The following is a 13116-nucleotide window of genomic DNA, read 5'->3' as shown; positions in this document are numbered from 1 at the left end:
CGATCCCTTCTTCTAGTCAAGTTGTGCCACAAACTTCTCTTCTCCCCAATCCTATTCAATACCTCCTCATTAGTTACGTGATCTACCCACCTTATCTTCAGCATTCTTCTGTAGCACCACATTTCGAAAGCTTCTATTCTCTTCTTGTCCAAACTATTTATCGTCCATGTTTCACTTCCATACATGGCTACACTCCATACAAATACTTTCAGAAACGACTTCCTGACACTTAAATCTATACTCGATGTTAACAAATTCCTCTTCTTGAGAAATGTGCTTCATACGGAAAGAAAAATCCATTTTTAAACAGAATAGTGAATATCATAGTCATGAGACGAGAAGAAAACATGATATCCACTATGAACAGGCAAATCTAAGTATGGTACAGAAAGGAGTCCATTTCACTGGCAGTAACATTTTTAACGCCCTCCCTTCAAGAATTAAGTGTTAGCTGCTGCTTAAAAAAAAACTTTAAGGCAGTTCCTATTACAAGGCTCGTTTTATACAATAGGAGAGTTTCTAAAGTACTGTGTTTAACATTTCTTGTATTTTTAACTGCAAATATATGTCCAAATCTACATTTGTAATCCTGACGATTCTTTATTGTAAACATATATTTTGAACATTTATTTTCTGTAACACTTATTATTTATGTCTCAAAATCGATTTTCTGGAGGACAAACTAAGTTACTGTTTACTGTAATATGAAATTATGTTGTTTTGTTTTTATGTGTTACCATAGATTTCTGTCACGTTCCATAAACAGCTGAAGTGCTGCTGGTCTTCGGGACTATGACGCAACTTTCGAACAGTTGCATTGTAGCTGCTCGGCGAAGATGTGTCTCAGTACAAAGGCGTCAACAAGGTGAACGGGCATGGGGGTGGGGGGGGGGGGGGGAGGATGGGGCAAGGAACTTCCTCCTGTAATCTAGTAATCTAGGATCACACTTTATATAAATTATAGAATTCTGTCATTTCTAACAATCACAGCGACTTCACAGAACTGTAGGTTCAGCGCTGCTAGCCCGACGGGAAATACTGTGAGTCCAGCAATGGATTTGTTTGTTTACAACTCTGTGAGATGACAAAACTCGAGAAATTTGAGCTAATACAGAGGCTTACCTGTAATTATTCTTCACCCGGGCCTTTCGCGAGTGGAACAGGGAAGATGGGGTCACTTAGAAGTACCAGAAGTACCCTCCGCCACACACCGTCAGGTCCGTTTGCCGAGTATTGATTTAAATGTAGATGTTCACGGGAAATTGTGACGATCGTCAGCGTCTGCAGCGGGACGGTGGGAGGGGCGGTGAGAGGGGGAGCGGGGCGGGTTCACAAGAGGTGGCACTTGACCACCGCCCCAAGAACCTGGAAAATAGCGTTCTTACTCAATACAGAATTACCGTGATTTTGCAAAACCTCTCCTTTGGCCTATTGTAGCATTATGTGGCTGATCGCAGTGAATTATAGTACAGCAATTACCAATCTTTTCTTTAGAAAATGTAACACCTGGTACTCGGTTGTTGAACAATGGAGTCATTCGTTTGTAAGTCGCCTTAACCTACTGGTCTGCGGATCTAAAGAATGAGGCAGAGAACCGCTCTTGAGTGGGGTGCCGACTTCCTTTATTGTCTTTTTTGGAGTATTGTTGACGAGTTGGCTACTAGGCGTTTCTCCAACTGTTGTGGAATCAAATTCCCTGTCAAAGTCTTCTTAACGTAATCAACAATAACTAAACAGCGCTTCCATGGCAGTGCTTTATTTCAAATAATGCCACGTGGCGTAACATGTGCATTCCGCTATGAATTAAAATTTTTTCTCTGCGTTATCACTTTCGATGACGAGTGGCTCTTTATGAGTGGTTGTTTTTATTTATATCCAACAATACTCCTGATTGTTTCCTACTTCAGACTTTTCACATTTCAGTATCAATAAACACTATTGGAATATGAATAAAAATATTTTTTCTAAATTTTTGCTGCTTTATTTCCTAGCTTATTTATCATTTTGTTGGATATATGTCGGATTTAATCGTAAAAGGATATAATATTATATCGTCGGCTTCAAAAATGTGTCACATACATCACCTTTTTCATAATACAAAAAGGTTTTCGTTGAATATAATCATGAGTCATGCTTACCTTTTAAGTGATTGTCTATGACAAATATAAATATATTGAGTGGACAACCATCAATTCCCCGAAATATAATAATTATTTTGTGTCACCTACAAAATTAAGTTCTTGTGGCATGAAACGTCTCAAAACTGATCAAGTAACTCATTGGATTTAATTACAGGGTTCCAATATCTAGGGTTGCCATCCGACTTGATACATCGGGACCGTCACCGCTATAGGCCTTTCTGCCCCTACGTCCTGACAAGACCCAATTTAGTCCCGATATTGCAAAATACTGTTCCGAGCTTCACTCAAGTACCTAAGTAGGCCAATTGTTGGTTCAACATGTAAACGCTGCCTCAATTAGTTTTATTTATGTCAAGAAGTTTATGTTGACAAGTTCGCCTCGTGGACGGCGTTGCATGTTGCGTATCCTGTATCGACGATGCAAGCACCTTCTACATCTAGCGCCATCACTCGAGAAAATACCAGACTTCTCTAGTAGTACGGAGATGGAACTATTTAAGCAGCGCCACGCGGTAGAACAATGCAGTTCCCGTTTCAATAGCGATCTGATAGTGCGATTCTTTCTAAACGTATTACGAATAACGAGTGCAAGTTCGTATTGTCTGAAGTGTTTAAAGCGGGTATATAGGGCGTTGAGGAGGAGGAGGAGATTAGTGTTTAACGTCCCGTCGACAACGAGGTCATTAGAGACGGAGCGCAAGCTCGGGTGAGGGATGGATGGGGAAGGAAATCGGCCGTGCCCTTTCAAAGGAACCATCCCGGCATTTGCCTGAAGCGATTTAGGGAAATCACGGAAAACCTAAATCAGGATGGCCGGAGACGGGATTGAACCGTCGTCCTCCCGAATGCGTAGGGCGTTGAAGCAGCCTGTATAATGTGGTGCTACTTCGATGACTAAAGTGTTATTTTCGACTGTTTACCATCTAATGAACTTATCATAGTTTACGAAAAAGCCCAAGGATGAAAATGGATCATTACACAAAAGAGTGGTCTTTTGTCAAGAAAGGGTGGAAGCGTTGTGTGAGATTTGTAGCTATTTCATCTCAGCAACTCACGGAGGTAAGGCAGCTGTGAGGCATCACATTTCCACAAAGAATCATACAAGCAGATTCGCGGCGGAGTCGACGTCAAAGCCTTTTTCTACATTCATGATTGAAGAAGACACCCAGGAAGAATTTCTTGTTGCTGTTGCAAAACTAACAACGGTTTATAAAGTTGTCAAGCATCATCAGTCCTTCAGTTCTCTTGACTATACCGTGTGACTGAATGCAGCAATGTATTATGACTCCAAAGTCGCCGCAAAGCAGTCTACAGCCAGAACCAAACTGCAGCGATTGCTAAAAATATTCTCGCACCACACTCCGTGTCCGAATGTATAAAACCGTTGCAGGAAGTTTCATTTCACGGCATAGACACGGTTGCATCGAACCACAAGAATGAAAAGATGTTTCCTTCAGTTGTTTAATACTTTACTGAAACTGACGGAATTCAACAGAAGCTGTTGAATGTTAATTCGTTGAATAACGAAACGTCGGAGGCAACTGCAAAGTTTTGTCTAGACCCTTTATGCCCACTGCAAATTCCATTAGAAATTAATCGCTTTTTGTGGAGACAATAGCAATACCAACTTTGGAGGACTTCATCGACACGACCGGCGGAATGTGTTTCATCAAATAAAAGAAGAACTAGGAAATACGTAGAAGGTACTGGATGCCCTGTCCATATTCTCTACAATACTATATCAAGCGCTGCTGGAGTCTTAACAGTCGCCATTGAAATAATTGTAATGAAAATATTTAATTGTTTTTCAATATACAGGGTAAGGACAGAGAAGCTGAATGAGTTCTGCTTACACGTTGATGTCAATCATCAGATTCTTCTATCTCACTCAAAAACAATATGGCTGACGTTAATGAGAGAATTCTTAAGCTTCGGATGCCATTAAAACAGTTTTTTGACGCTGGAGACAGTCCACCTGAAATAATTTCACATTTTTTCAGTAGTAAGATCAGTGAAATTTGCTTCATGTTAATACAGTCAAACTTGGCTTTGTTTGAAAAATATAAAATGCACGGGGAAGAATAAAGGCTCAATAACTGAAATACAATATATATTGATCGACACTCAAATTTGTCTAAACGAAAGGAAGACTGCCACTTTCATTGGTATGCTAACCAAGAAGAATTTGAACAAAGTAAAGAATTAGAACCCTAACCAAGAAATAATTAATTTGATTTCGAAATTTGAGGAAGAGACAATAGCTTTCTATACCATGGTACTTGAATCCATAGAGAAATGGGCTATTTCTTTCAATAAACATCTCAAGTATTTGGTTCGATGACGCTGTATGAAACACCAGATTGGATGATGATTGGAGGCACTATTGATACCTGATTAAAAATGGCATGAAGATTTCGGGCGACAGTTGGTTTCAGAAATGTAGGTATCTGCAGGTCTTTTTAGGAACTAAGCGTGACTCAGAAGAATGGAAATCTAAATACTCCATGGAAGAAAGGTGGATTTATTTTCTTAAGGAAACCTAAAAGATAGCACGAAAATGCCAGCTCCTGCATTATGCGAGTATTTGCTTTCTATTCTCGCATACAGGGACATTGTGGAAAGAGTATTTTCGCTGATGTCGGATAAGTGGAGTGATGAAAGAAATCGACTGCTGGCAGGGGCTATGGAATCCATCTTACTGTGCCAGTTTAACTACAAGCTAACTTGCATGCAGTTTCATAAACACGTAAAAGGAAAAAAAAAGACTTGCTGAAAAGGGTGAAATTTTCCGAAAAATATGGTGTACAAACTACTGCCGTATCAAGTTCCATGTAATTGTGTTCTAAAACAAATGCGATTATATTACACAATTTTTTTACTTCATTTCTACATCCCCATTACAGAATGAACCGACGAAGTCCCAGTTAGATATGGCAACCCCAGACTGATCACACCCAGTCTTGCTTACCCGAGGTATTGTACAGAGGCACAGTTGTGCCTGAAACACGCCTCTTTTTCTCGACTTCCACGTTAGTTACTAAAGGCATGTAACATTGGTGTAGTCTCGTTTGGTAATTAAACATATGTTAAAGAAACTCACAATCAAGACAAGAAAAGCATATATCGAGGAAAAAATCTCTCTTTCCCGTAATTTTATTGAAAGGTGTCCGGGGCTATATTTGGTCGATGAAGTGTAGACAACAGATACGATCATGAGCGTTTAACAAGAGTTCCTTGTTGTTCCCATCATCTAATGTTGGTAGCTACTACGAACGCCAGCGTCGGTTTTTCGAGTTCCTTGGGATGGGGACTGTTCTCCAGCCTGGAGATAATTGGACCATCTTATCTTAATCCGGCTAAATGTGTTGTCATCTGGGCCGACTATGCTGTTTCCCAAGGCAAGTGACTTCCACTGGAGGCCCGGTGTTTCATAACACGCTTAGGGAAAGAAACTTCTGATAGTCCTGACAGGAACTATCACCTTACAGCCAAACCGGAACGTGGAGACATCAGCTAGCTGGAAGTTACAACAAGGCGGACTTACCGAGACTTTATTGAAAAAAGTATATTCCACTTGTCGGAACTTGTGGTGTTCTTGTGTGAGGCGTCCTCCTTTTTCAGTTCAGACTGTTAACCCGTTTCGATTATAGAGGAAATGCTAGAAATCGCTTAAGGGCGGTGTATTGACTGTTTGCGGTGTCCGTTTTCCATTCCAGTGGTCAGATCTTTTAAGGGATCCACAGTCCATTACTCAAAGATAAGCATATTTTACTCGCACAGGTCGAGGACAGGCCAAGAATCGATAGCCAAGAACCGAGTGCGCCAAGCGAGTGATATTGTAGCACGAGAGATGCAGCAGAGCAGTGTGGAGTGATTAAGTTGTTGTAATAGCGTAGCTGGAGGAGTAATAGCATACCGGATGAGAATGTATCCCCATCGTCGTAGGCTGACACCCAGAAACTCGAAATATGCTGGCTAGTGATAACGTGTTTTCATCAAAATGTGGTGAAAAATACGGAGTGCCGATATTATGCGTTTGCGCCTACCGCTCCGGTCAATAGATAGCAGTGAGGATAACGTGTACAGATTGCTACAACTGCGTGTGACGATATCGCAACATACGAGGTTGGTAAATTTCAATTAAGGATTGGAACATTTTTCTTGCGCCTTCGTGGTTGATAAGCTTGATTATCCTAAGGACCGTGTAAAGAGTATCAACAATGTTCAGCGTAGAATTCATTTTTGACAGCTTTTCTGAATTGGTCGGTGTGTCAACTGCAAGAAAACCGAGTTTCGGGCTGTTATTAAACATTTTCGTTTGAAGTGTTGGATTGCTGCACAAATCAAAACAGAACTATATGAAACTTCCTGGCAGATTAAAACTGTGTGCCAGACCGAGACTCGAACTCGGGACCTTTGCCTATCGCGGGCAAGTGCTCTACCAACTGAGCTAACCAAGCACGACTCACGCCCCGTCCTCGCTGCTTTACTTCTGCCAGTACCTCGCCTCCTACCTTCCAAACTTAACAGAAGCTCTCCTGCGAGCCATGCAGAATTAGCACTCCTGAAAGGAAGGCTATTGCGGAGACATGGCTTAGCCACAGCCTGGGGGAGAGCTTCTGTTAAGTTTGGAAGGTACGAGACGAGGTACTGGCAGAAGTAAAGCTGTGAGGACGGGGCGTGAGTCGTGCTTGGGTAGCTCAGTTGGTAGTGCACTTGCCCGCGATAGGCAAAGGTCCCGAGTTCGAGTCTCGGTCTGGCACACAGTTTTAATCTCCCAGGAAGTTTCATATCAGCGCACACTCCGCTGCAGAGTGAAAATCTCATTCTGAGAACTATATGAAGTTCACGATGTCTCTGCACCGTCATTGAAGACCATTTGCGAATTTAAACGTGGTCGGACAAGTGCCGAAGACGAAGCGCGCTCTGTCCGTCCAACTGATGTTACCACAAAGAAAGCCATTGAGAAAATATGTGTCATCCAAGAGATTGCTGAGACTATGGGCATCTCAGCTGAATGAGTGCATAATATCCAGCACAGAGAATTGGCGGGTGCGTGATTTCTCACGGTCGTCCAAAAGAGCATCCGGCACAATATTTCAACACAATGTTTGGCGATGTTTTATCGCAATCGGTGAGACATTCTGCCCCAATTTGTGACTGTTGATGAAACGCGGATCCATCATTAAACCCCAGAGTCAAAACGGTAGTAAGAACAATGGAAAAGACTGGTAAGGTAATGGCCACGCTTATTTTTTGGGATTCTCAAGGAGTAATCCTCGTACATTACTTGAAAAAAGGCATAACCAAACTGGGCCTTATCATGCTTCATTGTTCGATCGTCTGAAACTACGTTGGCTGAAAAAAGACCAAGGTTGACACCCTCTTTCACCAGGATAATCTACCAACCTACACAACAGCGATAACAATGGCGGAAGTGCTAGAATTGAGCTTTGAACTTGTTCGTCATGCACCCTGTTTACCAGACTTAGCCCCAGGCAACTTCTTCCCGTTCCCAAACTTGAAACTTTGGCTTGCTGGGCAGAAATTTTCCTGAAATGAAGATGTGATAGTTGCAGTTGACGACTATTTTGCAGCGTTTGGCTTGGTTCAAATGGCTCTGAGCACTGTGGGACTCAACATCTTAGGTCATAAGTCCCCTAGAACTTAGAACTACTTAAACCTAACTAACCTAAGGACATCACACACACCCATGCCCGAGGCAGGATTCGAACTTGCGACCGTAGCAGTCCCGCGGTCCCGGACTGCAGCGCCAGAACCGCTAGACCACCGCGGCCGGCTGCAGCGTTTGACAGCACCTATTTTTCCGATGGGACGAAAAAGCTGCCCAAGTGCGTATCCCGCAAAGGAGACTACGTCGAGAAGTAAGGTGAGTTGTTCACGAAACAAACATTTTTTTTTCTTCCTTTTTTACCACTACCAGACCACCTTCATTTGTCATGTACACTATGTGATCAAAAGTATTCGAACACTCCCAAAAACATACGTTTTTCATATTAGGTGGCTTGTGCTGCCCCCTACTGCCAGGTATCCATAAATGGTGATTGGGTGTCACTTGCATCATACGTCCACACTCCTAAACATCCCTAGGTCCACTGTTCGCGATGTGATAGTGAAGTGGAAACGTGAAGGGACACAAACAGCTCAAAAACGTACAGGCTGACCTCGTCTGTTGACTGACAGAAACCGGCGACAGTTGAATAGTGTAACAGGCAGACATCTATCCAGACCATCACACAGGAATTTCAAACTGCATCAGGATACACTGAAAGTACTTTGACAGTTAGGCGGGAGGTGAGAAAACTTGGATTTCATGGTCGAACAGCTCCTCATAAGCCACACATCACTCCGGTAAATGCCAAACCACGCCTCGCTTGGTGTAAGGTGCGTAAACATTTGACGATTGAACAGTAGGAAAACCTTGTGTGGAGTGATGAATAATGGTACACAATGTGGCGGACCGATAGCAAGGTGTGGGTATGGTGAATGCCCGGTGAACATCTTCTGCCAGCGTATGTAGTGGCAACAGTAAAATTTGGAGGCGGTGGTGTTATGGTGTGGTCGTGTACTTCATGGAGGGGGCTTGAACCCCTTATTGTTTTACGTGGCACTATCACAGCACAGGCGTACATTGATGTTTTAAGCACCTTCTTGCTTCCCACTGTTGAAGAGCAATAAGGGTATGGCGATTGCTCTTTCAATACGATCGAGCACCTGTTCATAAAGCACAGCCTGTGGCGGAGAGGTTACACGACAATAACATCCCTGTAATGGACTGCCCTGCAGAGAGTCCTGACCTGACTCCTATAGGATACCTTTGGGAAGTTTTGGAACGCCTACTTCGTGCCAAGCCTCACCGACCGACATCGATATCTCTCCTCAGTGCAGCACTCCGTGAGGAATGGGTTGCCATTCGCAAGAAACCTTCCAGCGCCTGATTGAACGTATGCCTGCGGGAATGGAAGCTGTCATCTAGGCTAAGGGTAGGCCAACGCCATATTAAATTCCAGCGTTGCCGATGGAGGTCGCCACGAACTTGTAGATCATTTTCAGCCAAGTGTCCGGATACTTTTGATCACATAGTGTATCGGCTTAGCCGCGAACAGAAGTAAATGACAATGGTAGTGGCTGTCTCCAATTGTGGTTAATGTGAATGTATAACTTTAGGTAGTGCACACTTTCGTGACATTCATTAACGCAAAAACTTCTGTTCATCGAAGAAAGCATTACTAAGCAGCCAAAATCCGACTGAAACATCTCCCGCAGCGGTCAAAACCAATTAGCATTTATCCACTAGTGCACGGTAATTTAAATAAAAATTTTAGGCTGCTACATTATTCGTTCGCTAACAATACCAGAACTCAGTCGGGGGTGTTTCAGTCTGAGAGGCTATTGAAAGCAGCTGGGTTGCTACAGGGCACTGGTTAATGACGTAGGCGTACTGACAATTAGGTGACTGCGCGCTGCCATGGGAGTTTCGTGGACCGCGCCATACCATGCAAGCTCCGTGGATTAAAAGGAAGTAACGTTTCGACGATTGTGTTACAATGTAGACTATCTTATTTCCTAATGTTATACAGGGTGTTACAAAAAGGTACGGCCAAACTTTCAGGAAACATTCCTCACACACAAATAAAGAAAAGATGTTATGTAGACATGTGTCCGGAAACGCTTAATTTCCATGTTAGAGCTCATTTTAGTTTCGTCAGTATGTACTGTACTACCTCGATTCACCACCAGTTGGCACAATTGAAGGAAGGTAATGTTGACTTCGGTGCTTGTGTTGACATGCGAATCATTGCTCTACAGTACTAGCATCAACCACATCAGTACGTAGCATCAACAGGTTAGTGTTCATCACGAACGTGGTTTTGCAGTCAGTGCAATGTTTACAAATGCGGAGTTGGCAGATGCCCATTTGATGTATGGATTAGCACGGGGCAATAGCCGTGGCACGGTACGTTTGTATCGAGACAGATTTCCAGAACGAACGTGTCCCGACAGGAAGACGTTCGAAGCAATTGATCGGCGTCTTAGGGAGCACGGAACATTCCAGCCTATGACTCGCGATGGGGAAGACCTAGAACGACGAGGACACCTGCAATGGACGAGGCAATTCTTCGTGCAGTTGACGATAACCCTAATGTCAGCGTCAGAGCAGTTGCTGCTGTACAAGATAACGTTGACCACGTCACTGTATGGAGAGTGCTACGGGAGAACCAGTTGTTTCCGTACCATGTACAGCGTGTGCAGGCACTATCAGCAGCTGATTGGACTCCACGGGTACACTTCTGCGAATGGTTCATCCAACAATGTGTCAATCCTCATTTCAGTGCAAATGTTCTCTTTACGGATGAGGCTTCATTCCACCGTGATCAAATTGTAAATTTTCACAATCAACGTGTGTGGACTGACGAGAATCCGCACGCAATTGTGCAATCACGTCATCAACACAGATTTTCTGTGAACGTTTGGGCAGGCATTGTTGGTGATGTCTTGATTGGGCCCCATGTTCTTCCACCTACGCTCAATTGAGCACGTTATCATGATTTCATATGGGATACTCTACCTGTGCTGCTAGAACATGTGCCTTTGCAAGTACGACACAACATGTGGTTCATGCACGATGGAGCTCCTGCACATTTCAGTCGAAGTGTTCGTACGCTTCTCAACAACAGATTCGGTGACCGATGGATTGGTAGAGGGGGACCAATTCCATGGCCTCCACGTTCTCCTGACCTCAACCCTCTTGACTTTCATTTATGGGGGCATTTGAAAGCTCTTGTCTACGCAACCCCGGTACCAAATGTAGAGCCTCTTCGTGCTCGTATTGTGGACGGCTGTGATACAACACTCCATTCTCCAGGGCTGCATCAGCGCATCAGGGATTCCATGCGACGGAGGGTGGATGCATGTATCCTCGATAACGGAGGACATTTTGAACATATCCTGTAACAAAGTGTTTGAAGTCACGCTGGTACGTTCTGTTGCTGTGTGTTTCCTTTCCATGATTAATGTGATTTGAAGAGAAGTAATAAAATGAGCTCTAACATGGAAAGTAAGCGTTTCCGGACACATGTCCACATAACATATTTTCTTTCTTTGTGTGTGAGGAATGATTCCTGAAAGTTTGCCCGTAGCTTTTGGTAACACCCTGTATATCTGCAGACCGGACGTTGTAATTATGAAGGTAATAGACATAATAAATTTAACATACGACCGCTAATGTTATACAAGTAATCCCCTCTAACACGTTTTGGAAGTCAAGCTTCCGTCATCTGGCTGTCTGCGTTAACCCTGCACTAACCCTTCAAAAGCACACAAAATCATAAAATAAAAACAAACCAGCGTATTCGGATGTAAAGTCCTCGTCTTACTTTTATAGTACGAGAGCCCACAACCAAGACCAGGTCTCACCGTTTTACGGTCAAAACTGCACAAAATAGTTAGAGCAGATTATCCTGAAAACGACTAGGAAGGTAGCAATAATCAAAAACAGCTCCACGAGAGTCCATTTCTGCTGTGTTGAAAAAGATATCCTGTTATCAGAATACGTGTGATATTAAAAATGGACATAGATTCCGTCATTTCATTGCGAAAATGTTGGTTTCCAGGCATTTTCGATGTCACCTGTACTTCTAAAAACGAAAAGAACATTCCAGAACTTGTTAGCCTGCTATGGTGAGAACTGCTTTTATTTGCTAAGCTCTTCTCCCAAACAGCGCAAATATGTTTCACAAATTCATTCTATTATTATACTACAGGTTTCGGTTACAAATCTTCGTCTGATACGAAACTCGAACAAAAACACGTTACATATTACGAAAATGGCAACATAGGAATACAGCTATTGACACATTCATTGCCAAAAAATACACCAGTCATATTCTTTACACCTTGATTGACAAAAATACACCAATCAGGTTCATGTTGAAAAATAACATTACAAGGTATCAAAAAATGAGAAGAAGAGCTGCATACATATAGCTGATGTATAAACAGGTCAACTGCATAGTAGTGTGAAACATTGCGCTAGTGTCAAACACTACTATGCAATTAATCTGTTTTTATATCACCTATTTGTATGTAGCTCTTCTTGTCTGTTTCTAATACCCTGTAATGTTATTTTTCAACTTGAATCTGACGTAACGATTTGTCGTGATTCTATAGTAGCCAATTTCCAGAAGTGAGGGACGTTATTTTAGACGAAGAACCCATGTCCACAAAAGGTATAGGTGACATGAATTTCACTGTAACAAATGAGTGATTTTAACCAACTGTATTTGTTTTCCAGAACAAGAAATAACGAAATTGACAGTAACATGGAGATTGATTTCGATGATGCTAATATCGATGAGTCCGACAGTGATTAAATTGTTGAACATTTTTTCTCTTTAAATAAATTATTTATCCCACTTTCTTTTCATGCAGTTTATTTGCAAAAATCCTTCAGTACGATGGTTTCGAGTAAGCTCTTTATTAGTCGTATTAGAATTTGAGGTTTTCAGCTTACTCATCGGCTTGCAACGTAGGCTTTCATAAGTCTCTTTTTAATGACTTTTGAGTACCGTATTGAAACATTATCTAATTAGTAAGGTGCTGCACTAAATTTTCCTGATGTCATTTTTTTCTGCATCTGGGCAACTTATTTTGTCATATGCAACAGTACTACTTTTTAACATTTCCATAACCATCTCAAAATGGAAGATGCTCATTGTTTTCCTCTCAAAAATTATTTTTGCGCAGAAATGGACCCAAATCTATTAGTAAATCATATTTTCAGATGGTTGTTCAATTTTTTTTTTTCAAATGGTTTGCCAGGTTTCCGCTACGCTACAGAAGTCCGAAAAACTTATTTCAGGTATCTTAAATCCATAATTCAAGTACATTCCTAAAATGAAGATCTATCGCTATGATACAGTTCGGTAAAATTTGTTGACATTTTTGAAAATTC

The 13116-nt window shown here is 42.2% G+C and overlaps 1 protein-coding gene across 3 annotated transcripts in view; it reads left to right on the top strand.

Annotated features, from left to right (window-relative positions):
- The first annotated feature begins 6045 nt into the window (after positions 1-6045).
- Positions 6046-13116, top strand: part of LOC126162072 (phenoloxidase 1-like) — a 243090-nt gene continuing 236019 nt past the window's right edge. For 2 of the 3 annotated variants that reach the window (XM_049918338.1, XM_049918340.1), the window contains exon 1: positions 6046-6266. The gene's annotated coding sequence lies outside the window, so the exon portion shown is untranslated. Of the gene's footprint in view, positions 6267-7912; positions 8032-13116 lie in introns of those variants that run through there. The other variant, XM_049918339.1, reaches the window with a different exon arrangement.

The sequence above is a fragment of the Schistocerca cancellata genome, chromosome 2, assembly GCF_023864275.1.
Source record: "Schistocerca cancellata isolate TAMUIC-IGC-003103 chromosome 2, iqSchCanc2.1, whole genome shotgun sequence".
NCBI lineage: Eukaryota > Metazoa > Arthropoda > Insecta > Orthoptera > Acrididae > Schistocerca > Schistocerca cancellata.
This window is presented reverse-complemented; position numbering and strand designations above follow the sequence as displayed.